Source organism: Bubalus bubalis, chromosome 22, assembly GCF_019923935.1.
Source record: "Bubalus bubalis isolate 160015118507 breed Murrah chromosome 22, NDDB_SH_1, whole genome shotgun sequence".
Taxonomy (NCBI): domain Eukaryota; kingdom Metazoa; phylum Chordata; class Mammalia; order Artiodactyla; family Bovidae; genus Bubalus; species Bubalus bubalis.
Window position 1 is genome coordinate 12,075,867 of NC_059178.1, and position 23,175 is coordinate 12,099,041.

Below are 23,175 nucleotides of genomic sequence, written 5' to 3' on the forward strand. Positions count from 1 at the left end.
GTGCGCTTATTTATTTCAGATTGTGTTAGTAGGGTTTTCTGTTAGAGCAAAAATCACTCCTGAGCCTAGAAAGATGTGATGGAGAAACCAGAAAGACAAAGATGCAGAAGGCACAGTTTGAGGAGGAGAGAGTGACTGCCAGTAAAAATGCTATAGAAGAATCAAAAGGAAGATGAGACTGGAAAATAGGCGTATCAAGTAAGAAGTCACCGGTGAACTACATGAGAGCCATTTCAGAGAGGCTGATGGGGCAAAAGCCAGATTTCAGTGGGCCAAGAGGAAAAGAACACAAGGATGGATACATCAAATGTAGACAGTTCTTTCAAGAGGTTTTGACTGTGTATGTACCAAGAGCCTTCAAATGTTGTTGAGCTTTGACCTAGATTTTTCACTTCTAGAGATCTATTCAAAGAAAATGATTAGAGATACGGCAAAGATTTAAGCATAAGGATAATTGCAGTTTTATTATAACAGAGAAACATCGGCAACAACATAAATATCACACAACTGGAAAATTGTTAAATACTGTTCCAGCCAATATATGTGATATTTTGAAAGAATTTTTTAACAGTGTGGAATAATATTCATAATGAATCAAGAAAAAAAAAGAGCAGGCTGTAAAAATACGATTATAAATTTATGTGTAATATTAATATATTATTTATATTCAAAGAGAAAGGCAGGAAACAAAAACATTAAACTATCAAAAGTTACAGGAGAACCTCTTAAATTTATACTTTCCTCTATATATTTCTAAATTAGCATTTATTTTCTATGCAGCCTTTGTTCCCCACCCACCTTCCTAGCAGCACCACAGCCCCCTCCAAGTCCAGATGCTTATGCCTTAGGTTAAGTTATTCGGGACCTCACGAAGGCATGAGTGATAAAAGTTATTTTCCCCTGGATAGATTTTATTATAGAACATTCTCTGGATTTCCTTAAGAACAAATGAGGAACATGAGTATTAGGCTGTCAGCCATCCTATTACATTTAAATTTAATTCTTCTCCAGGCACACAGAGGCCTGTTGTGATATTCCTCACAGCAAAGGAAGGAATCCACTACCCAGCCTAGAGATCTCCCCACTTCCTCCCACACAAAATGTTTCTGGGTGTACATCACAGTGTGGTTATGGGGGTCACATGAAGTTACTAATATGCAAAGTCTTTGTGAACCCCAAGAAACCACATAAGTGCTGGTCACTCTTGTCACTGCTCTATGGGGAAGCCAAAGTCTAAAGTGGATACCCTGTCCCACTTCACTTTCCTTGACTCCACGCCATTCGGAAACTCCTTAAGCAAAGAACTGATCCTGGAACCTGGGTATCCGAGAGGAGAAGCAAGGAAAGTGGACCAACGGGCTGAGTGCAGAGAAAACGGTGCCATCCTAGAGCTGCCACGGACAAAAAGGAGATGGTTAGTAAAAAAAAGAACAACTGGGCTCCAAATGCTGCTTGGATATGAATGAATCAGGGATGTTCTGAAGCAGCAGGATGAGAAAACAAAGCATGAAAGACTTGCTTGGAGTTAAAACACGTGACAGTGATCTGTGTTTAGTAAAACGGCTGCCATATCTTGAAAAGAGCTGGAGTTAGTTGCTTATTCATCCCACAGGTATTTCCTGGACACTTGCTATGTACATAGTAAATTCTAGACACAGGAGTGAAAATAAAGTGATCTTTGCTCATGGTTTCACACTGCAGGCATTTGGAAGTCAGTAGAAAAGCCAAACGGTTTGACATAGCAGAAAGATAAGGTCACAGGCAGTAGGAGACAAGTGACAAGTAAGGTCTCAACAAAAGTGCTAGAATTTGAAAGAAGGAGAGGTGATTTAGGCTAGAGTTCAGGGGAAGCTTTTGTTCAGGAGATGGCTTCCCTGATAGCTCAGTTGGTACAGAATCCGCCTGCAATGCAGGAGACCCTAGTTCGGTTCTTGGGTCCGGAAGATCCGCTGGAGAAGGGATATGCTACCCACTCCAGTATTCTTGGGCTTCCCTGGTGAATCAGCTGGTAAAGAATCTGACGGCAATGCGGGAGACCTGGGTTCAATCCCTGGGTTAGGAAGATCCCCTGGAGAAGGGATAGGCTACCCACTCCAGTATTCTGGCCTGGAGTCGGACACGACTGAGTGACTTACACTTTCAGGGCAAGTTTTGTTCAGGAGATGCAAGCTGACCTTGTCCTTGAAAAAGGCATAGAAATTAAACAGTCAGAAAAGAGGAATAAACTAGGGGCAGGGCGCAGCACCAGCAATGACAAGGAAGCAGCAATGCACACGGGCCGCGGAGGCAGCGGTGACCTCAGGGGTAAGCTGAGTGGGGAAACGATGGGCAGCAAGTTCAGAGATGGCCTCCTGAAAAGGCTTTAAAAACGCCGCCCAGGCTAATCCCGTGCCTTCGCGCCCAGAAGCTCGGACATCGTGCCTCTCTCCGGACAACTCTACAGACCACGTGTGAGAAGCAGCCGCCGGGGGAGCCCAGGAGCCCAGTGTGTTTACAGCTCTGGTCAGTGGGAGCGGCCAGTGCCTCAGGTAGAAACCTGAGCGAGATTTTTCAGGGGAAGCGACTTACAAAACACCAACAGTGCTTTCCGGGAGAGGTCTGGCTAAGGGGCACTGAAAACAGATTTGAGGAAATTCTCTCAGGGTATCTGGACTTGCAACCTCAGCAGACCCGGAAAATAATGTCAAGCTGAAAGGAAGCTGTGGAAAATGTGCGTCTTCCCTCCCCGCCGCCCCCCAAGTCCTGCAGCACAGCTTCCGGTGGTGAGGAGACGGCCACGCCCCACAAGCGGAGGCGCTGACTGAAGGTCATGAGCTCCTAGGTTTTCAGAGATGGTTCGCTGTGCTTATGGTTGATGTCGGTCCTAACCCTTGGCTTACCTCTCAATCCCCTCTCCTTTAGGCAATAACAGGAATGTTCTAATTCTTTGGGGTCCAAAGGAGATTTGGACCCCAAATCTTCTTTGGGGTCCAAAGGAGATTTGGACCCCAAATCTCCTTTGGACTGGTTCTATTTAAGTCACACACAAATACAAATGTGAGTATGGGAACAGGTCAGTTTGGGGTAGATGCTTTTTCCCTCTCTTGGTGATCCAAAGTCAGGCACAATATCCACCCTCAGCTCAGGCAGTACTGGAGACCCACGAAAGGACACCCACTCATCTGCAACTGTGCACTCGGATTGCATGTGACTCTGGAGCGGTTGATGCCAAGACACCATTTCTCACCTGTATCACTGTGGAAAACACCTGAATACTGGACAGCCGCTTGTTGGCAAAGCTTTGGGAAAAGTTACTCCCATATGGCTGAGGGAGGGCAAAGTGGTATAAACCTACAGAAGAAAATGAGGCAAAATCTGCCAATATTACGTATGCATATATGCTTTGCCCTAATAATTCCACTTTCAGGAATTCATCTAAAGTTAATCTTATACACATATGAAAGAGTGGTTATCAAAGAGGCTCACTGCAGCCTAGTTGGTGAGAGTAAAAGTTGGAAAACAACCCAAGTCCATTCAAAAAGCTCAATAAATAAACTAGGATACATGGACCCAAGGGAGAAGCATGTAACTTTACAAAAAGGAATGAAAGGAAGTTACCTCTACTGATATGAAAAATATTTTCAAGATGTGATAAATAAAAAAGAACTAGGTGCAAACAGGGTAGAGTGTCTCCATTTCCAAGAATGACCTAATAGAAACAGTAACTCCCCATTTCAGTAGCCAAGACACAACCGGAAGCAGTCATTTTTCAATCAACACGTATGATTGGGTAGATGGAGAATCCAAAGACATCAAACCTATGGGAAATACTAAAAGTTAATTTAGCAAGGTTGCACAATACATGATCAATATGAAAATTCAATTGTATTTCTCTATAGTAGCAACAAACAATAAGGAGAATAAAATGGCTAAAAACTATTATTTATATCATCAAAAAGCATAAAATACTTAGGAATAAGCTTGAAAAAGGATGCCCATGACCTTTACACTAAAAACTACAAAATACTGCTAAATAAATGGACAGATCCCTGGAGAAGTAAGTGGCAACCCACTCCAGTATTCTTGTCTGGAGAACCCCACGGACAGAGAAGCCTGGGGGGCTACAGTCCATGGGGTCACAAAGAGTGGGACAAACAGAGTGACTGAAAAACAAAAAAATGGAGAGACAGAGATATAGAGTGATTGGAAGACTCAGTGATGTCAAGATGTTAGTCCTTATCATGGCCATGTTTCCCAGAGATGTGAGTGGGAAGACTGTCTCCATTTTATCCACATGAGCCTTTCTCTCTAAGCTTGGTTGTGAATTTGTAAGACTTAGGAGGACAAATCTGAGAGACAGACTTTTGGAAAACCCAGAATCACCTCTGCTCTTTGATAGTGAGCCACTGTTAATGAGCCAGTTTTGTGCCCAACCTTTACCCTCAGAAGGAGTTCTTCCCTGGGTGACACCTCCATCTCTCAGGCAAATTGTGAGGAGAAGACCTTTAAGGAGATCATGTGACAAAGACATAAAGATATAAATCTTGACCTGATAGCACATAAACTGAATGTTAGCCTTATATTGCTCATCACAGCAGTATATGATTTTGTTCAAGGAATTTTACGTTTCTCAAAAGGAGGAAATTATGTTCTGAGTACATTTTCCACACCCCAGCCCAGCCCTGTCCAATAGGACTTCCTGCAATGGTAGCCATGCTGTACATTGATAGAGTAACCACTAACCACAAGTAGCACTTAAACATCTGAAATGTGGCTGGGGGACTGAGAAGCTGAATTTTAAATTTTATCTCATTTTACCTAATCAAAATTTAAATTTAAAAAGTGACATGTATCTGCTGCTGCTGCTGCTGCTAAGTCGCTTCAGTCATGTCCGACTCTTAGCGACCCCATGGACTGCAGCCTACCAGGCTCCTCTGTCCGTGGGATTTTCCAGGCAAGAGTACTGGAGTGGGTTGCCATTGCCTTCTCCAGACATGTAGCTGGTGGCTCCCAAATTGGAGTGCACAGGTTGAGTCCTTTCAAATCCCGAAGAAGTCCCTACAAATCCTAATCACATCACAGCAACCTTTGTCCACTGCCCCCCAACTCCCCACATCAGTTCCAGAACTGTTCATGGCAAATGAATGACATCTCATCAGCAGAATTAAACATGTCCTCTGAGCCCAGATGTAGTTTCCTCTTTCTTTGGTCTCCTAAATAGTGCTTAGCTAAACCAAGTTGCATAATATTTAACAATTACCGTTTATTAAGGTAGATGATAGGAGGGAGAAGTGAGAGGAAATATTTGACCAAAGTTGGATCTTCCTGTGCTTATCTTCTTCACCCCATCCATTATGTGTGTATTCAGGAAATCTGCTCCTCCCAGTCCTAAGCAAGCTAATGACAATGTTTAGCTTCTCTGCCTCTTGTGTTTCTCATCAACCATCATGAACTCTGCCAGCACTCAAAGCCTGTCATTCTTTTAGGCAAAGACTGTTAAGATGCCCATGAAATGGTGAAAACAGTGAATAATGTCAAATCAATTTTATTGGGACTCTAGAGATGAGTCAAAGGTTTATAGCAGCCAGATGAATGTTTAAACAAGAAAAAGGTGGCTAAATCTTGGTAGGAAATCTTTGTGACATTGTAGCTTATCCTGGCTCCATCCCACCTCCCTGGATTGCCTGCAGTCTTAAAGATGGAGCCTACATTGCTGGTGTGGGCTCCTGGTGCTGGTGGATATAGAGCAGACCCGGTGCTCAAATAATTATGGTTGTTTAGTTTGACCTGAATGGTGGTTCCCTCTTGTTTATATTTTACTTAGACTGGAACTCTCAGAGAGTAGAGAGGCAGCTGCCTGAAGGGACATTTGTCAGAAATACTTAAAGGCAAATGTATTAGCCATTGCTGCCAGAGGAAGGGATAACAGTTGGCACACAGTATACATATCCAAGAGCTTGGGAAGAAAGTATGGAGAGTGAGATTCTTTAGGAATAAGGGCTTTGAAAACCCATATTGCTAGGGATCTAGAAGGCCACACACATGCCCAGGGTAGGACATATGCTTTGAAAAGACCAAAGAGGGCTTTAAGCTTTCACCTCTGGTTGACCTGCATGTTCTGCAGAAGCAGGAAGTGAAGGCTAAGGCAGAGTTGTAACCTGCCCAGTGAACAGTGGGAGGCATGCCTCAACACACACATGCACACACATCTGCACAGACCTGGATAGTTTTGTGTTTAGTTCTGGGCATTTTAGGAAATCTGTTGAATCATTGTGCTAAGTCACTTCAGTTGTGTCTGACTCTTGGTCACCCTATAGATTGTAGCCTACCAGGCTTCTCTGTCCATGGGATTCTCTAGGCCAGAACACTGGAGTGGGTTGCCATTTCCTTCTCCAGGGGATCTTCCCAACCCAGGGATCAAACCCAAATCTCTAACATCTCCTGCACTGGCAGGTGGGTTCTTTACCACTAGTGCCATTTAGGAAGCTAACTGACAATTAAGCAAATCAAACAGACTTCAGTGGCCACACATGACAAAGAACAGATTTTTTTAAATTGGTTCAGAAAAAGTCACAAAACTAAAAACAAACAGTAACCACAAGCATCAACAAGTAACCCTGAGGAAGGAGGAGAATCTGATTTCTAGAGTTGGCATTCAAGGTGTCTAGTTTTCAACAACAACAACAAAAATGATGAAGCCTGCAAATAAACATGGGTAAGAGGAAACAGGAAGTGAGTACCTAAAGGGTACAGGGTTTTTTAGGGGAACATTGTGAAATGTTCTAGAATTAGATAGTGGGGATGGCTGAATCACAATCACAACACTGTGATTATACTGGAAACCACTGTACTGTACATTTTAAAATGGTTAAAATGGTGACTGTTATGTGAATTTTACCTCAAAAAAAAAAAAAAGAAAGAAAGACACAACAAAATGGATTTTTAAGCAGTATACTGCGGCTTTGCTTTGATACAGTTTAATGAAGTCATTTTGTAAATTTCCTCAGTCGTTCCCTTTTTTGTCTTCAGATACACACCTCAGTAATCCCAGGTCAGCCAGGATCACTGTATAAATGGTCTGTAGTTGAAGGCTTATTTCTGGGTGGCATTTGCCCATGGGTCCTGATGGCTGTTTCAGACTGTCACATAAGATGCATGGTTTTATCCCAACATCTCCCCAATGCAACATATCCAAAACCTAGCCTTGATTTCTTCCCATACTTGTGTCCCTCCATCACTCTACATCAGCAAAGAGTGCTTCTCCATGCCATTTTGGATAGCTCATTTAAACCTTATCCAATTAACCCCTACATCTGGATATTTAACCTTCTAAATGGCTTTCAAATAGATTTACTTCTCTTCATCACCACTGCCACCACCTTTGTTCAATATGCCCCCATTCCTCATCTATACTGTTTAATAATAGACGCCCAGCTGGCCTCACCACATGTTCTCTTGACCCTTTTCAGTCTATTTCCCCTACTCTATCAATTTGCATTTTTAAAATGCAAATCTAATTATTTCACTCCTCCATTTAAAGCCTTTAATTGGCTTCTCATTGCTCTTTGAATAAAATCCTCAAGTGTTGAAATGGTCTGCAAAGTCCTATGTGACCTGGCTCCTGCCCATCTCCCCAGCCTCCCCATGGAGTCACTGCACTCCACTCATGGAAACTTCTGTTTCCCCCTTTGTTGTATAGTTGTGTACTCGCTAAGCTGTGTCCAACTCTTTTGTGACTCCATGGACTATAGCCTGCCGGGTGGCTCTGTCCGTGGAATTCTCCAGGCCAGAATACTGGAGTGGGTAGCCTTTCCCTTCTCCAGGAGATCTTCCCAACCCAGGGATTGAACTCAGGTCTCCTGCATTGCAGGCAGATATATTACTGCTGAGCCATCTGGGAAGCCTGTTTCCCCCTACCTCAGGGTAATCATAGACACACTCATTTCTTTCTAGAACATTCTACGTCCTTGCCTCTCTGCACTTAACCCGGTCCTACCCATTTTCAGAACTCAAATGAAAGGTCACTTCATGAAGGAAGTCTTCCTGGCTCCTCAGGGTTAGGGAAAGTCCCCCTGAAAAGGCTAAGTGCCCAGGGCTTCTCTTCTATAGTACATCTTACTCTAATCATTCCTGTGATCAAGGGCTCAATATCTGACTCCCAACTAAATATGAGACCCATGAAGACAGGTACTGTCTTATTCAATGCTATAGTGCCAGTACCAACCACAGTGCAGTGTGTACAGCACGGGGTTCATACTTGTGAACTTAATATTACAAAATGCAATTCGTTCTCACAGATAGCACCTTACTAGTCAGTTGGTGCCTTAGTAAAAATGAGTTGACAGCCTGCCAGGGCAAGAATGCAACCCAGGTGTGCTGCTAGCTCTATGCTACTTGTCGCAGGAGCAATGTGGGGCCATGGGAGTGAGGATGAGGCATCCATCAGCAAGGAACCCTATTCGGAGCCAGCCAAGCATACTCAGGATCCTAGAAGAATGTATGTATGAGCAGTCCTTCATTTCTCATTTCATTTCCACAGCCTTCCCCAAACAGTGGAATTTAGGGAGTGGAGTTTCCCTTGTGTTCAACTGACCTGCCAGACTGTTCAATCAATTCAGTCTTTTCTCTAGACTCTCAGATTCCCCAAATGGCCACCCCCTTGTCGGGAGCTGAGAAACATCTGGTCCTGGAATCCTCCTTGGTTCTCTTGTACCTCATTTCCCTCAGCCTCTGAGTCATTGTTAATTCCTTTGTTCCTCCCATAGTCCCCATCCATCCGCAGTCCACTCTGGAGCCCCATGTCCTCTTGGGCTAGGTTGCCAGTGTCAGCGCTCAATCATTCAGTTTCATCCATCATCACTACCAAGAGGAGTCCAGCAGTGGGGAGAGAAGAAAAGGGGAGAGGAGAGGTGACAGACCCACATCATGATCTAACCTCAGGGAGAGGTACAGGTAAGATACAGTCAGATCTTCCATTCTGCCAAGGTCAGCCCCCTGCCAATTTATTTCCTGGACGTTTTAATGCTAAAGAGAATGTCTGTTTTCTACATCACCTCTAGCTCTGTTACCGAAGACCCTTCTGTTATTTTAGCTTGAGTGTGTGCCAGGCAGGATCCCCAAAGGTAGGAAAGAAAACCCACAGAGCCTACGCACCAGATGGAGTGGCCCCAGCTGGGGGGAAGTGGGAGCTAATACAGAAGATGCAGGGCGGCTACAGATAAGCTTGATCAACGTCACAGGTTTTCTGAGAGTCTGACATAATTCTGGTTTCCCTGCAGAAAACAAGTATCAGGGAGGGATACTGCAGAATTGTTTCCCTAAGCTGTCTGAAACTAAAAATGATGTGCCAGGAGTGATGTTGAGCAAATAGACTCTTAATCCTTCCCCATGCATGTCAGCTTTCTCCATCAAAGAGAACAAGCCTCAGACTGCAAAGGGCAGAACAAACGTGCGTGAGGCCAGGTGGTCAGAGATGAGTAAAGAGCATATCTGAAAAGTGATGAACTGGGCCAAGCACCTCAAGCCTCCCAGCCTAGGTGGGCTGCCTCCTGGGGAAATGAAAGGACTCATGAAGGAGATGGATCAGCCACAGCCGTAACTTCTGAGGATGTGCAAGGAGGAACGAGGTGCCAGAAGACTGGAAACAGGTTGTTTGATGTCAATTCAGATGATGAAAGAGATGGTTTGTGGGCATTGAGCGTAAAGGAAGGAGTGACCATAGGACCTGAATGGAAACCCTAACCTCATTTTCTACCTTAGTAGGGATTCTGGGCTGGGAAATAGGATTACACAGTTGGTGATGGATCTGGGTTGCTACAAAGTATTGGACACTTTGAACATCTAAGAGCATCCATGCAAAAGCATCTGCACCATCCCCACCTGGAGAAAGAATTCCAGAGACATTCCTCAGGGCTTTTGCTTCAGCCTGCTCTGGTCCCCAAACTGTCACCATGAAATTTAGCTAAAGGGCAAAATTGAATAAAATTAAGCAAGGAGATCCAACCAGCCCATCCTAAAGGAAATCAGTCCTGAACATTCATTGGAAGGACTGATGCTGAAGCTGAAACTCCAATACTTTGGCCACCTGATGCAAAGAACTGACTCATTGGCAAAGACCCTGATGCTGAGAAAGATTGAAGGTGGGAGGAGAAGGGGACAACAGAGGATGAGATGGTTGGATGGCATCACCAATTCAATGGACATGAGTTTGAGTAAACTCAAGGAGTTGGTGATGGACAGAGAAGCCTGGAGTACTACAGTCCACGGGGTCGCAAAAAGTCAGACACGACTGAACTGAACTGAACTGAATATAAGGTCCTATACTTTGGTCTGAAAAATCAGCTTCACAGAAGCTGTGAAACAAGAAAGATGTTTAGCTAGAGTGGCACATTAAACCTCTTGAGAGTTAATGATGATTTGCTTTGTTCCAAAAGGATCCTCACAGCAAGTGCTACTGTTGGATGACAACTCAATGTTGCATGACCTCTGCCCCCCCTTTGATAAGGGTCTATTAAATTTATCATCAGGTATCAGGGGATCTGCAACCTGCTCTCAATTCGCATACAGACTGTTTTCCTGAAGAGCTTCAAAGTGAGTTGATCTCCTTTCTCAAGGACAGGGTAGGAGTGTCTTTGTCTTATGCATTTGCATTTGTCATCCAGTGACTAGATCAGAGTTCAACAACCAAGCATTTATACTAGAGGGAACAATGGCGAGAAGCCACATCTAATTAGGCCCCTTGTATTGGTACCCTTCCTAAAAGCTTCAAAGCACTTCCGTCCATCTCACTTGAGCCTCCTCTTGTGCAATGCTATGAGATAAGCCAGGTAGCTTTTCCAGCTAACTGATGGGGAATCAAATAAACCTGAGAGAGGCAAAGGCTCCCCAGCTTCTCACTGTCAGAAGTGGGTCCAGAAGCCAATGGCAACATCAAATCCAACTTGCTACACATGAAACTGTGCTGCAGGTATGTGTGCTTAAAAGAAAGAGTTCGGAACTTATTTACAAAACAGAAACAGACTCACAGACATAGAAAACAACCTTATGGTTACCAAAGGTGAAGGGAGGTAGGGATAAATCAGGAATTTAGAGTTAACAGATACATACTACTATACATGAAATAGATAAACAGTAAGGACCCACTATATAGCACTGGGAACTATATCCAATATCTTGTAATAATCTATAATGGAAAAGAACCTGAAAAAGAATATATATATATGTATAACTGAATCACTTTGCTGTATAGCTGAAAATAACACAACACTGTAAATCAAATATGCTTCAAAAAAACACTGTAAAATAAAAATAAATAACAGCTTAAAATCAGATCGTCTTATGAGGGCATTCCCTGTGTATTTCATTTGAAAACTATTAATTATTCATATTTCTCATGCTTAGTTGCTCAGTTGTGTCTAATTCTGCGACCCCATGGACTGTTGCCTGCTAAGCTCCTCTGTCCATGTGATTATCCAGGCAAGAATAGTGGAGTGGGTAACATTCTAATCTTCCCAATCCAGGTATCAAACCCAAGTCTATTGCATGACAGGCAGATTCTTTACCGTCTGAGGCACAAGGAAAGCCCTACTCATATTGAATAACTGTTAACTATTTATAAGAACTTCGCCAAAAAGGTCTGTCTAGTCAAGGCTATGGTTTTTCCAGTAGTCATATATGGATATGAGAGTTGGACTATAAAGAAAGCTGAGTACCGAAGAATTTATGCTTTGAAACTGTGGTGTTGGAGAAGACTCTTGAGAGTCCCTTGGACTGCAAGGAGATCCAACCAGTCCATCCCAAAGGAAATCAGCCCTGAATATTCATTGGAAGGACTGATGCTGAAGCTGAAACTCCAATATTTTGGCCACCTGATGCAAAGAACTGACTCATTGGAAAAGGCCCTGATGCTGGGAAAGATTGAAGGTGGGAGGAGAAGGGGACAACAGAGGATGAGATGGTTGGATGGCATCACCAATTCAATGGACATGAGTTTGAGTAAAATCTGGGAGTTGGTGATGGACAGGGAGGCCTGGCGTGCTGCAGTCCATGGGGTCACAATGAGTTGGACAGGACTGAGCAGCTGAACTGAACTGATTTATAAGAATGTATTATGTGCAAATCACTGATCCTCAGGTGTGGGAGGCGCAATAAATAGGAGTAGATGAAATCTCAGCCTCAAAGGCCCTCAGGTGTCAGGAGCTCAGATGGTAACAGTGCCGGGTCCTGAGTGGAGACTGTGAGCTGGGGGAGGACAGAGTTCACCAGTGTGAGGCAGAATTGGAGATGGACAAAGATTTATAGACTTTACTCTGGTTGAATTCTTTGCAAGTTCAGATGGTAATGCCCAGAGGTCTTGTTGTTGCTTTAGATGGAACCATACCACTAATATTTCAGACAGCTATTGACAAGGCAATGGAAGAAATCCTTGGTCTCAAAGACCCTTTCTCAAATGTTCCTTGACTTCAAGTGCACAAGCAGACCCTCTGTATCTGTCTGGTCTCCCTGGCTGACCGAGCAGAGGACCAATCTTGTCCTCCTCTTTCTGCTAATTGAGTCAGTTTGGGACTTCACATCCTTGGCATCTTCCTCTCCAGGACCACATTGATGTAAGCTTTTCTTGTTCCTGACCCTAACCAAGCCTAATTCTGGTTTTTCTGAAGGGCACTGATGCACCAAGTTTGCAAAATGAAACTCTAAACTCTTCCTCACCACTGTTTCAGATCCATGGTCTTCAAAGCATGGTCCTCAGATCAGCAACATCATTGTCATCTAGGAAGAGACTAGAAATGCAAATTCTCAGGTCCCATTCCCAGTCTACTAAATTGGAAATTCTGGGTTTGGAGCCCAGGAATCTGTGTTTTAACACAGTTGTAATACAACTTGTTAATATAAGTCCTCCAGTTCATTCTCATGCATGTTCAAGTTTGAGACCCACTGGTTTTGGAGAACTGAAAGGTCAAGCAGAATGGCTTTCTTTTCTTTGCCCATTTTCCTGTCCCTTCCTTTAAAAGGCAAGTCATGCATGCACTGCTTCCTCTTGTCTCTTGTCCTGCTGGCTTCCTTTGGCCTCATCCTCCGAGCACCACTCACTGGATTTGATCCCGCATTGTCTTGCCTTTTCTTCCTCATCTATGTGTATGTCCGTCTTGGCTCTCATGATCTGGCTTGCTGGCTGGGTGCTGGTGCTCCAGTGTAAAAACCCAGTGTCCCACATTCGAAGCATCTAGAAGGAGCACAGGGCCCACATACCCTTGGCTGTCTTTTTCTGTGACATCGTCTGGTCTCAGCACTTGGCTTTCCCATAGCTAGGGACACACCATCTGCCCCAAGACGACTGCTCCGTTCTACTGTGGAAACTTCTGCGAGTTCTTCCCTGCTCCTTGTTTGACTTATCCTCCTTTCACCCAGGAAATGTGTGTCATTCTCCTGCACATCATAGCCCTGGCAGGAAACCCATCTTCCTGCTCTGTTTGAGGGACAGATTATTCCTGATCCTGCTGGAGGCATCTTCTCAGTATACTACCTGACCACGTGGCCCAACCACATGTTCTAACTATTTCGGCCAATGACATCCTCTTCTTACCCAGCTGACACTATGTTCATGTTTTGTTCTATTAGGTTGGCCCAAAAGTTCATTCAGGTTTTTCCATAAGATGTTACAGAAAAACCAGAATGAAACTTTTGAGCCAACCCAATATCTCCTCCTTTGCTGGAATTCAGGAAATGTGTCCTCAATGAATTCGTATCCCATTCTCCAAACCTGAATCCCTCTTTTCTTATCAGTTCATAGTCTTCCACCCACACTTCATCAACAGAACGTCCTTGAAGGTTTTCAGCGGGCTCTCCCTTTCTGATCACCCTAGCAAGCCATTAATGATTATGCAGATGTGTGATCAACTATGGTTTGTTTGTCCATCCAATCCCTTTGTAATCTCCATCAAGTCAAAAACAATCATCTATACACCTAAGGCTGGAGAAGGAAATGGCAACCCACTCCAGTATTCTTGCCTAGAGAATCCCATGGACAGAGGAGCCTGGTGGGCTGCCGTCTATGAGGTCGCACAGAGTTGGACACGACTGAAGTGACTTAGCAACAACAGCAGCAAAAATAGACCTAAGGTATGTATAGGTATATATACCTAAGGTACCTATACATATGTATAAATGAATCTTACCAATAAAGAATTTTTTAAGGGTGCCAATTGCCTGTTTTATCTACTCCAGGCACAAAATTGTGCATGTAGTAGGGTTCACCAAGTCCAGATAGCTACACTCAACATTCCAGGCTGGTTTCTTTAACTTGAGGCTTGACATCAAAGGGACTAGCATCATACTCTATGAAAAGCACAAACTTATAGATGAACTGATATACAGATTTTGGTGTGGCTACGTACAAAAGGACTATGAAGGGAACCATGAGTCCTGATACCATCCTGTAGCTCTTTCTCACAAGAGCTAGGCCTTAATCAGTGCAGCCAAGACCATGTCCTATTGGGCCAATCTGAGACAACTGTAATGCATGTCTGCTCAACTGTTATATTGAGATGCCTATTTCATGCCTTAGGCTACACCCTCACTAGTAAGTTTCCCACCATGACAAGTGAGTAGACTTCCACTTAAACTTCATCAAATGGTTTCTATAAAGACTGTTCCCACCAGTACCTTGCAGGAGATGCTGGCTGCCTGCTCCCTTAATAAACAAAGTAATGCCTCTATGATTGTCTAATATGGATGATTTGGGCCTCTGTATTCTTTGCTGGCTCTTCCTCTCTGCAGGACCAGCATTTTCTGCACATGGTGGTAATGGAATAAATGTTCAAAATCTCTCTTGGGGAGAAGAATTTCCTGGATTGGAGAGGGATCCAAAATTTGATCCCAGTTACTCAATTCCAAGACACTTTCTGTGAAACACCATTAAACATCCCTAGGGGTAGCAACAAGGCAATATTGTTTAATTACTACTTGCCTCATATTATGAGGGTTCTAATGGATTCCTCACTTAAAGAATCCAAGTCTAAAGATCCTACGTGATTTGTCCAAAAAGACCGAGCTCACATGAGGCCAGAGCAGGGTCCAAATCCACACGCCTACTCAGATACACTGGCTCCAAGCCTTGGTTAGGGGAGGCATCACTCTGCTCCGCCATCAGCTGAGGTCAGCCTGCACTGCTCCTCTTTGACGAGCAGTCCCACCTGGACCATTTCCACCTAGACCTCGCGATGCTCTGTATTCTTTCCGTGTCCATGGTATTCTCAGAGCTGACTTACTCATTGGGAGGGCTGGAGCCGCACAGAGGTAGGTGCACAGAGGGTGGACCCAAACTCTATAGGTTCACATACAAGCTCTACTATTAACTGGCAGTGTGGCTAAGCAATCTGACCTTGGACAAGCTAATTACCTTGTCTGTGCTTTGGTTTTCTCATTTGTAAAATGACAAAAATATTAATAATCGACCACCTATCTAATATCTGACCACCTACCTACCTCCTCCCTGGAGAAGGAAAAGGCCACCCACTCCAGTATTCTGGCCTGGAGAATTCTGTGGACTGTCACGAAGAGTCAGACACGACTGAGCGACTTTCACTCACTCTCCTTCCTCGTAGGATTATGAACTGTTAATACCTTTATAGGTAAAGCACTTAGAAGACTGCCTGTCACACTAGCGCGTGTGTGTACATGTGTGTGCATGTGCATATATATATTCGCTACGATTTTCAGTCGTCATTTCTTTCCTTTGCCTTCCTACCCTCTGTGTCTTTGTGCTCTAGGCCACTCTGCTTCCTCCCTCTCGTGCTCTCTCATTCACCTCCTCTATCCAGATCTTCAGACCAATTACCATTGGAAGGACTGTATTCTGATCCTTTTCATGAATTGTGAACACAAGGATCAACTCCCTTCTTTTGTTTTTTCCTTCTGTGTTTAACTACTCTTCCTATACAAGAATGGGTGGGCATGGACCACAGATGGGATGGGTAGAGAGACCTCAGTTCAGTTCTGACTCTGCCACTTAGAGATGCTGGATCTTGGGTAAGCTATTTAAATTCCTCAACCTCTGAACTCAGAGAAAAATAAAATCCCATTACCACGTGACTGGTTGCCCAGCCTTATTGCTGAGTTGCAGGTCTATTTAACCAATGATTGATAGTGGCCTTCTGAATAGCATGTCTTGGCCCAGCCTCTCCCCAAGACTGTATTCACTCAGCTCCCTGAAGCCTCTGAAACACAGCAACATGGCAGCGAGAAAGTCTGAGGGACACGCCTGCCTCACATTTCACCGCAGTAATCCCGCACACCAATGCTGTTTCTCACTGCGGTCTTATTTATCAGGCTATATCACAAGCCTTTATCCCTGACCTCCAGCAAGCTCCCTGCTGGGAGTCACAGGCATGGTATTTGAGAGGTAGAGAGGAAATCAGAACCCTATAATAAATTGCCTACCACACGTTTATCCCTGAAGGAGTTCATTCTAATTTCTGTTTTCTTAATATCCAGCTGAAATCTGAAGTGTGCTTTTATTGCCATTTCCACGAAGGTGAGGTGCCATTCTTGTTACCTGGGAGAGCTGTTGGGCTGCAGTTAATTTAGGGAACCAACTCCCTTTGTTTTTAGCTCGCAGCTTCAAGGGACCGTGGGCCTCTGCCTTCAGGTGAACTGGGGATGTACTTCTGGGAGCAGTAAGCCTTGAGGATACCACTCTTCAGCTCAGCCACTGGCTGGTGTGGCTTGTTCCCCCTTTGCTCTTTATTTGTTGCCATAGACAGTTTCCAGTGAAACTTCATCCATGGAATTCCACTGTGGCTACCTGAGTTTCCCAGAAAGACTGCTCTTCCCATGACAATGTATCTAGCAGACCCCTCAGTTTCAAGACACAATATGATTTGGGGGGTGGGGCTGATTTCTCTGGTAGTCCAGTGGCTAAGAATCTGCCTTCCAGTGCAGAGGACACAGGTTCGATCCCTGGTTGGGAAACTAAGATCCCACATGACCCAGGGCAACTAAGCCTGAGCCGACCACGAGAGAAAGCCCCATGCAACCAGGATCCAGCACAGCCTCCCCCCGCTCCCCCCAAAAAATACAATACGATTTTTAAAAATAGCATCTTCTAGTAATTTTAGAATTAAGCTATGTCATTTGGCGCAAGGTCAAATAATCATGGCATATGTGCCTTACTAAAATGCAGAGGGACGAGAGGAGAAGATGCTGACCATGAATTTGACTTCTCAGCCTGGGAGCGCAGGGCTGCGGTGGGCCAACTGGAGGAGGACGAGGATGAGAAGGGAAGATCTGGAAACTTCGGTTCGATGGTTTCTTTCAGCAGGCAGAAGAGGTGTGACAATGTGGTCGTTGTTCAGGGGACAGTCCAGAAGGCCCTGTGGTGGGTGAGGAGGAGGAAGGGGCAACAAGAAACCCTACTGGGCACTGCAGCTTGGATGAGTGGAAATAGGGCGCTCAGTTCCCACAAAAGTTACTGAACAAAGGCCTCAAAATTTTGCATCTGGGCCCTAACGATCTCAACAAAATGTCTCATTCAGCTGCAATTAGTCACCTAATTGGATAGCTAAGTTTGAGGGGAAAAAACAAAAGGTATGAAATAGTCACAGAACATTTTGACTACACTGCATTTTCAAATCGTTCACGTGGTTCCCCATTCCTGAAACTAATTATTGTTCCCTACTCCCTCTTCCCCTTGCCAGCTAAATTTGTCTGATAATCATGTAATTCATTGCTCTAGTCCAGTCGTACTGGTCTCAGCTCAGCAAATCACTTTCAATCAGTTTTGCCCCTAAAAAGTGGTTCATAACACACAAGATGAGATTTTAAATAACTGACATACACGATTACCCAACATAAGGATTTTATCTTTTCTTGTTTAATCAAGGAACTCCTGTAGAATAAGAAGTGATTCTCCACTGTGGTTCCCAGAGCATCAGCATCAGCATCACCTGTAAAAATATTGGAAATTGCAAAGTCTAGGGCCGCCCCAGACCTCCAGCATCAGAAACTCTGGAGGTGGGAGCCAGCAATCTGTGAAACGTTCCTGGGGATTCTGATGCAGGCTGGCATCTGAGAACCACTGTTCTAAAAGATCTTCCCAGCATGCTGTGCTGGACAAGTTGTGTTGGCAACCTGGAAAGTCCTCACTGTGAGGTTGTAGCCTAGGAGACGTGTGGAGGGGTACTGACTGGACAGGAGACCATCTCCTTGGAATTTCATTCTTAAAAGAGTCACAGGTTGGAAGTCATCACTGTGATTTCTGACCTGAACTTGGTCCAACAGCTTCAGAACCTTGAAAAAGTCACAGCTTCTCTTTGTTCATCAGTTTTTTCATCTGCAAAATCCAGGAAATTGAAATGGCTCATCCTTTCTTATGCTAACAACCTTTCACTCCTATCTCTTTTTGCATGTGGGGTTGCCAGATTTAGCAAATAAAAACATATCCAGTTTTTAAAAATAAGTAGCCAGTAAAATTTGAATGTTAGATAATTTTTAGCGTACATATATATACTAAATGTATATGTGTGCATGCCAAGTAGTTTCAGTCATGTCCAATTCTTTGCAACCCTGTGGATTATAGCCCTCCAGGCTCTTCTATCCATGGGATTCTCCAGGCAAGAATACTGGAGTGGGTTGCCATGCCTTCTCTAGGGGCTCTTCCCAACCCAGGGATCGAACCCATGTCTCTTACATCTGCTGCATTGGCAGCTGGGTTCTTTACCACTACTGCCACCTGGGAAGCCTACATATATGTTTATATATATATATAAACAAATCCATTTTTAGTATATATGTGAAAGTGAAAGCAAAAGTCCCTCAGTCGTGTCTGACTCTTTGTGGACCCATGGTCTATACAGTCCATGGGATTCTCCAGGCCAGAATACTGGAGTGGGTAGCCTTTCCCTTCTCCAGGGGATCTTCCCAAACCAGGGATTGAACCCAGGTCTCCCACATTGCAGGTGGATTCTTTACCAGCTGAGCCTCAAGGGAAGCCCACTATATATTGTGCAGATGATATAAAATTGAGTCCCTGTTGAGGGGACATGACTGACTTGAGATGGACTCAGGATCAGATTCCTTTTCTAGGGTGTCCCCCACCCGAGAAGGAGCCCCTCTGAGGCATTTACATTCTAGGAGAGATTTGGATCAGACCTTTCCCGTTGATGTAACCTCTGATTAAATTTGGCATTCAAATAGAGTTGCTCAATTCAGCAAATAGAAATAAGGACACCCAGTAAAATTCGAATATCAGATAAACAGCAAAAGTTTTTTAGTATAAGTACATCCTATGCATACTTTTGTTGTTTATCTGATATTCGAATTTTACTGGGTGTCCTTATTTCTATTTGCTGAATTGAGCAACTCTATTTGAATGCCAAATTTAATCAGAGGTTACATCAATGGGAAAAGTCTGATCCAAATCCCTCCCAGAATGTAAATGCCTCAGAGGGGTAGAAGAAGCTGCCCAAGTGTGGGGGGCACCCATGAAAAGCAATCTGATCATGACTCCATCTCAAGTCAGTCATGTCCCCTCAACAGGATCTCAATTTTATATCATCTGCACAGTGAGAAGTATTGGACCAAATGATCTCTAAAGTCCTGTCCAGCTCCAAATGTCAGTATTATTTTTGGCTTTTTCACTGCTCTTTGGATCTGTGAAAGGCATTTCACTGGTCTTTTTTCTGATGTTTTCCTTGTGAGGGAAATGGATTAATCCTGTGAAATTTAGAAAAATAAGTATTCTTGAGCTATGAGCTGAACTTCTTGAAAATGGCTTTGATAGGATCAGGGATTGTAACTTTGATATGTAGAGTATGCCTTTAAGAGCCTCATAATTTAGTTTCCATAATTTATTTAACACTTAACATCTGAATTAAATATCATGAGTAAAGCTGTAATGGCCATTCTTATAGCCAAGGTTTCACATGTGCCTGATCATTTCCTTAGATACAATCCCTGGAGTGGGGTTGTTGGGTCAAAGGTCAAGGTCTCTTGGAGGAAAACGTCCTCTCCTCTTCTCTCCCCATCCCTCCCCTTTATCCTGTCATCACCCCCAAGAGGTCAAGAGGGCTCTGTATCCATCAGATCTCAGGTCTCTTAGGGGCCTCGTTTTCTGGGCCAGCACAGGTGGCTGGGGCTTCCCTGGTGGCTCAGTAGTAAAGAATCTGCCTGCCAGTGCCGGATCCCTGGGTCAGGAAGATCCCCTGGAGAAGGAAATGGCAACCCACTCCAGTATTTTTGCCTGGAGAATTTCATGGACAGAGGAGCTTGGCAGGTGACAATCCCTGGGGTCGCAAAGAATCAGACATGACTGAGCAACTAACCAAACAACTGGTGGCTGGGGTGGGATGCCATGAGTTCCCCAGTGACCGCTGGACCCAAGGCCACTGCCAGAGCAGGGCGAGCCCAGGGCCTAAGTGGCCCCTGTCCTGACTCCTCTCTCCCCTTGGCTCCAATAAGGGCAGCTGTCACTCCCCTTGGGCTCAGGACTGGAGGCCCCAGATGAAGCAGTTTATAGTCTGCTTAGATTCAAAGCCATTTAAGCCCAATTATTTTCAGAAAAAGGAGCATTCCATGTGATCCAGCACAAGTCTAATATCAGACTTAGATCCAGAACCCCTCCTCGTGGTTAGGAGTCCCTTCCTGGCCTTGTTTCTTTTGTGCATTTCTCTCCCATGGGCACCATGTAAAGAGGAAGATGTTCTAAGTTCAACAACATTTGTACAACCAAATGCACCATCAGACATCTCCAACAAAAGGGTTTTAGGGCTATTCATATATGTTGCCAAGTTCTATCATGAACATTTATTATTTTATAAAAAGAAAAAATAATTTTTAAAAAGCCTTATAAGTAGTCCCAACTGTTCATTTTCCCAGCCATACATTTCTGGGGTAACTGGAATGCAATCCATTGCTCCTTGATCGACTTGCTTTGTGTAACAGATGGAGTGTGTGATTACTAATTGGGCTGATGATATTTAGACAACAACAATAAAGACATGTATAAATGGGTCATACTCGCTCTCCTCAGGAATGAAAGAAAAGGAGAAAAGTGGTAAACCCAAGGAAATGACACAACTAAGAAAACAATAAAGGAGAAGCAAAGCATAGAGCTCAGTTCTCAGGGAGTGCATGGCTGCAACTGCCTGGTGATAACTACTGCTGGTCCAAGAGTAAGAAGCTGGGGGACCAATGTGGAGAGCCAGCATGCAACCCCCAGACTCAACCATTCATGCAGAACCAGTGATTGCCCTGACAAGTGGGTAAGGAGCTTGCTCTGGAATTACTTTGCTTTTGTTTGTGTCTGTGTGCGATGTATCAAGAACTTTAAGGTTTAGATTGTGAAAGGATGTATTGATACTAGCATTAAAATATCTTTGTATCAGTTCAGTTCAGTCGCTCAGTATCCAACTCTTTGCGACCCCATAGACTGCGGCACACCAGGCTTCCCTGTCCATCACCAACTCCCATAGCTTATTCAAACTCAAGCCCATTGAGTCAGTGATGCCATCCAACTATCTCATCCTCTGTCGACCCCTTCTCCTCCTGCCTTCAATCTTTCCCAGCATCAGGGCCTTTTCCAATGAGTTAGTTCTTTGCATCATGTAGCAAGTATTGGAGTTTCAGCTTCAGCATCAGTCCTTCCAATGAATATTCAGGACTGATTTCCTTTAAGATGGACTGGTTGGATCTCCTTGCAGTCCAAGAGACTTTCAAGAGTCTTCTCCAACACCACAGTTCAAAAGCATCAACTCTGCAGTGCTCAGCTTTCTTTATAGTCCAACTCTTATGTCTGTACTGGAAAAACCATAGTTTTGACTAGATAGATGTTTGTTGGCAAAGTAATGTCTCTGCTTTTTAATCTTTGTATAGTTTATTAAGTTTGTTGCATTTCTTTTGTAAAGACTTTCCATTTTTAGAACAGTTTTAGATTCATAGCACAATTGAAAGTACAGAGATTTCCCATATGCCCTCTGCCCTTATGCATACGTTGCCACCCTCCACCCTAATCAACATCCCAGCCTGAGCAGTGCATTTGTTACAACTCCTGAACCTACACTGACACGTCCTCATCAACCAAAGGCCCTAGTTTGCCTTAAGCTGTAATGCATTCTCTGGGTTTGGATAAATGTATAACCAGATAACAATGATTATCCATTCATGATAATCTATACCAAGTAGTCTCTGTGTCCTAATTCGTTTCCATTTTTCCTGTGTCATAATAGTAACTTTCTCACCCCTACCATAAAAACATCTGCTCCAGTTACTAAGTCTGAAAAACATGCATGGGTGAGACCTGGAGGTTCTTGTCTCCTTCCCTGGAACAAGGAAGAGAATTCAACCAAAGTGATGACAGCCGAGAAGAGCAGCTGAAAGAGTGTGAAGCAGTGGGAGAGCCAGAGAAGCTGTTCCGGAAGGTGTTTCTCTTCCTCAGTTGAAGCACTACAGCCCTGAGGCTATTTACCTGAGTCTGGTCCTCTCTAAAGATCTGATTCTTGGCTTGCAGAGAAGTCCTGCAAAACGTCAAGAGCCTCAGGGCGGTAACCCTTAAAGGAAGTTCAGCTGAAGTTCTCCCTGCAGTTTGTTCACAGGAGAGAAACTAGAAGTTAGCTGGGTCCTTGGCCTGCTTGAATGCTTGAAGGAAAATTAACAACCAGAAAGGCTTAAAGGAATTCCCAATTTTGTGTTTGTTTAGACCATCGTCAGATCACCCACTGAGCAAGAAAGAACATTCAGGGTTTACTAATTCTTTTCTCGGTACATTGCTAGATCAAATAGTCCTTAGCAAAGGAAATACATTTGTCTTTATAATCTAAATATCATCAGCTCAGTTATTCACCTTTATTTACATAATTCTATATGCTGAAAAATATCATTGATATAAATTATCTCTTCTAATTTATTCTTATGATATAAAAATATCATTGGTATAAATTATCTCTTCTAATTTTTCCAGGGGTCTTATGAGGTGAGCAGTGAAGGTCTGACACCCTGTTTCGCAGAAAAGGAAGTCGAGGATCAAGGTCACACTGTGAGTTAAGTAGCAAATCTGAGACGCAAACATGGAAGTTTTTACTCCTGGTCTAGAGTCCTCTGCATCTCTGAGCTGATCAAATCTAGGGCACACTCAACCCTCTTGATGTCAGTGGTAATGGTCAGAAATGTTGAACTTGGATAATATTTGTTTAAAACACAGCCTTA

General features: G+C 43.8%; 1 long non-coding RNA gene across 7 annotated transcripts in view; it reads right to left on the minus strand.

Annotated features, from left to right (window-relative positions):
- Positions 1–441: 441 nt before the first annotated feature.
- Positions 442–23,175, minus strand: part of LOC123331154 — an 82,336-nt gene continuing 59,602 nt past the window's right edge. For 4 of the 7 annotated variants that reach the window (XR_006547645.2, XR_006547650.2, XR_006547651.2 and 1 more), the window contains 2 exons: positions 22,439–22,548; positions 17,072–17,348 (listed from right to left, as the gene is read on the minus strand). This is a non-coding gene — a long non-coding RNA (uncharacterized LOC123331154). Of the gene's footprint in view, positions 1,392–3,122; positions 3,798–17,071; positions 17,349–22,438; positions 22,549–23,175 lie in introns of those variants that run through there. The other 3 variants (XR_006547647.2, XR_006547649.2, XR_006547646.2) reach the window with 3 other exon arrangements.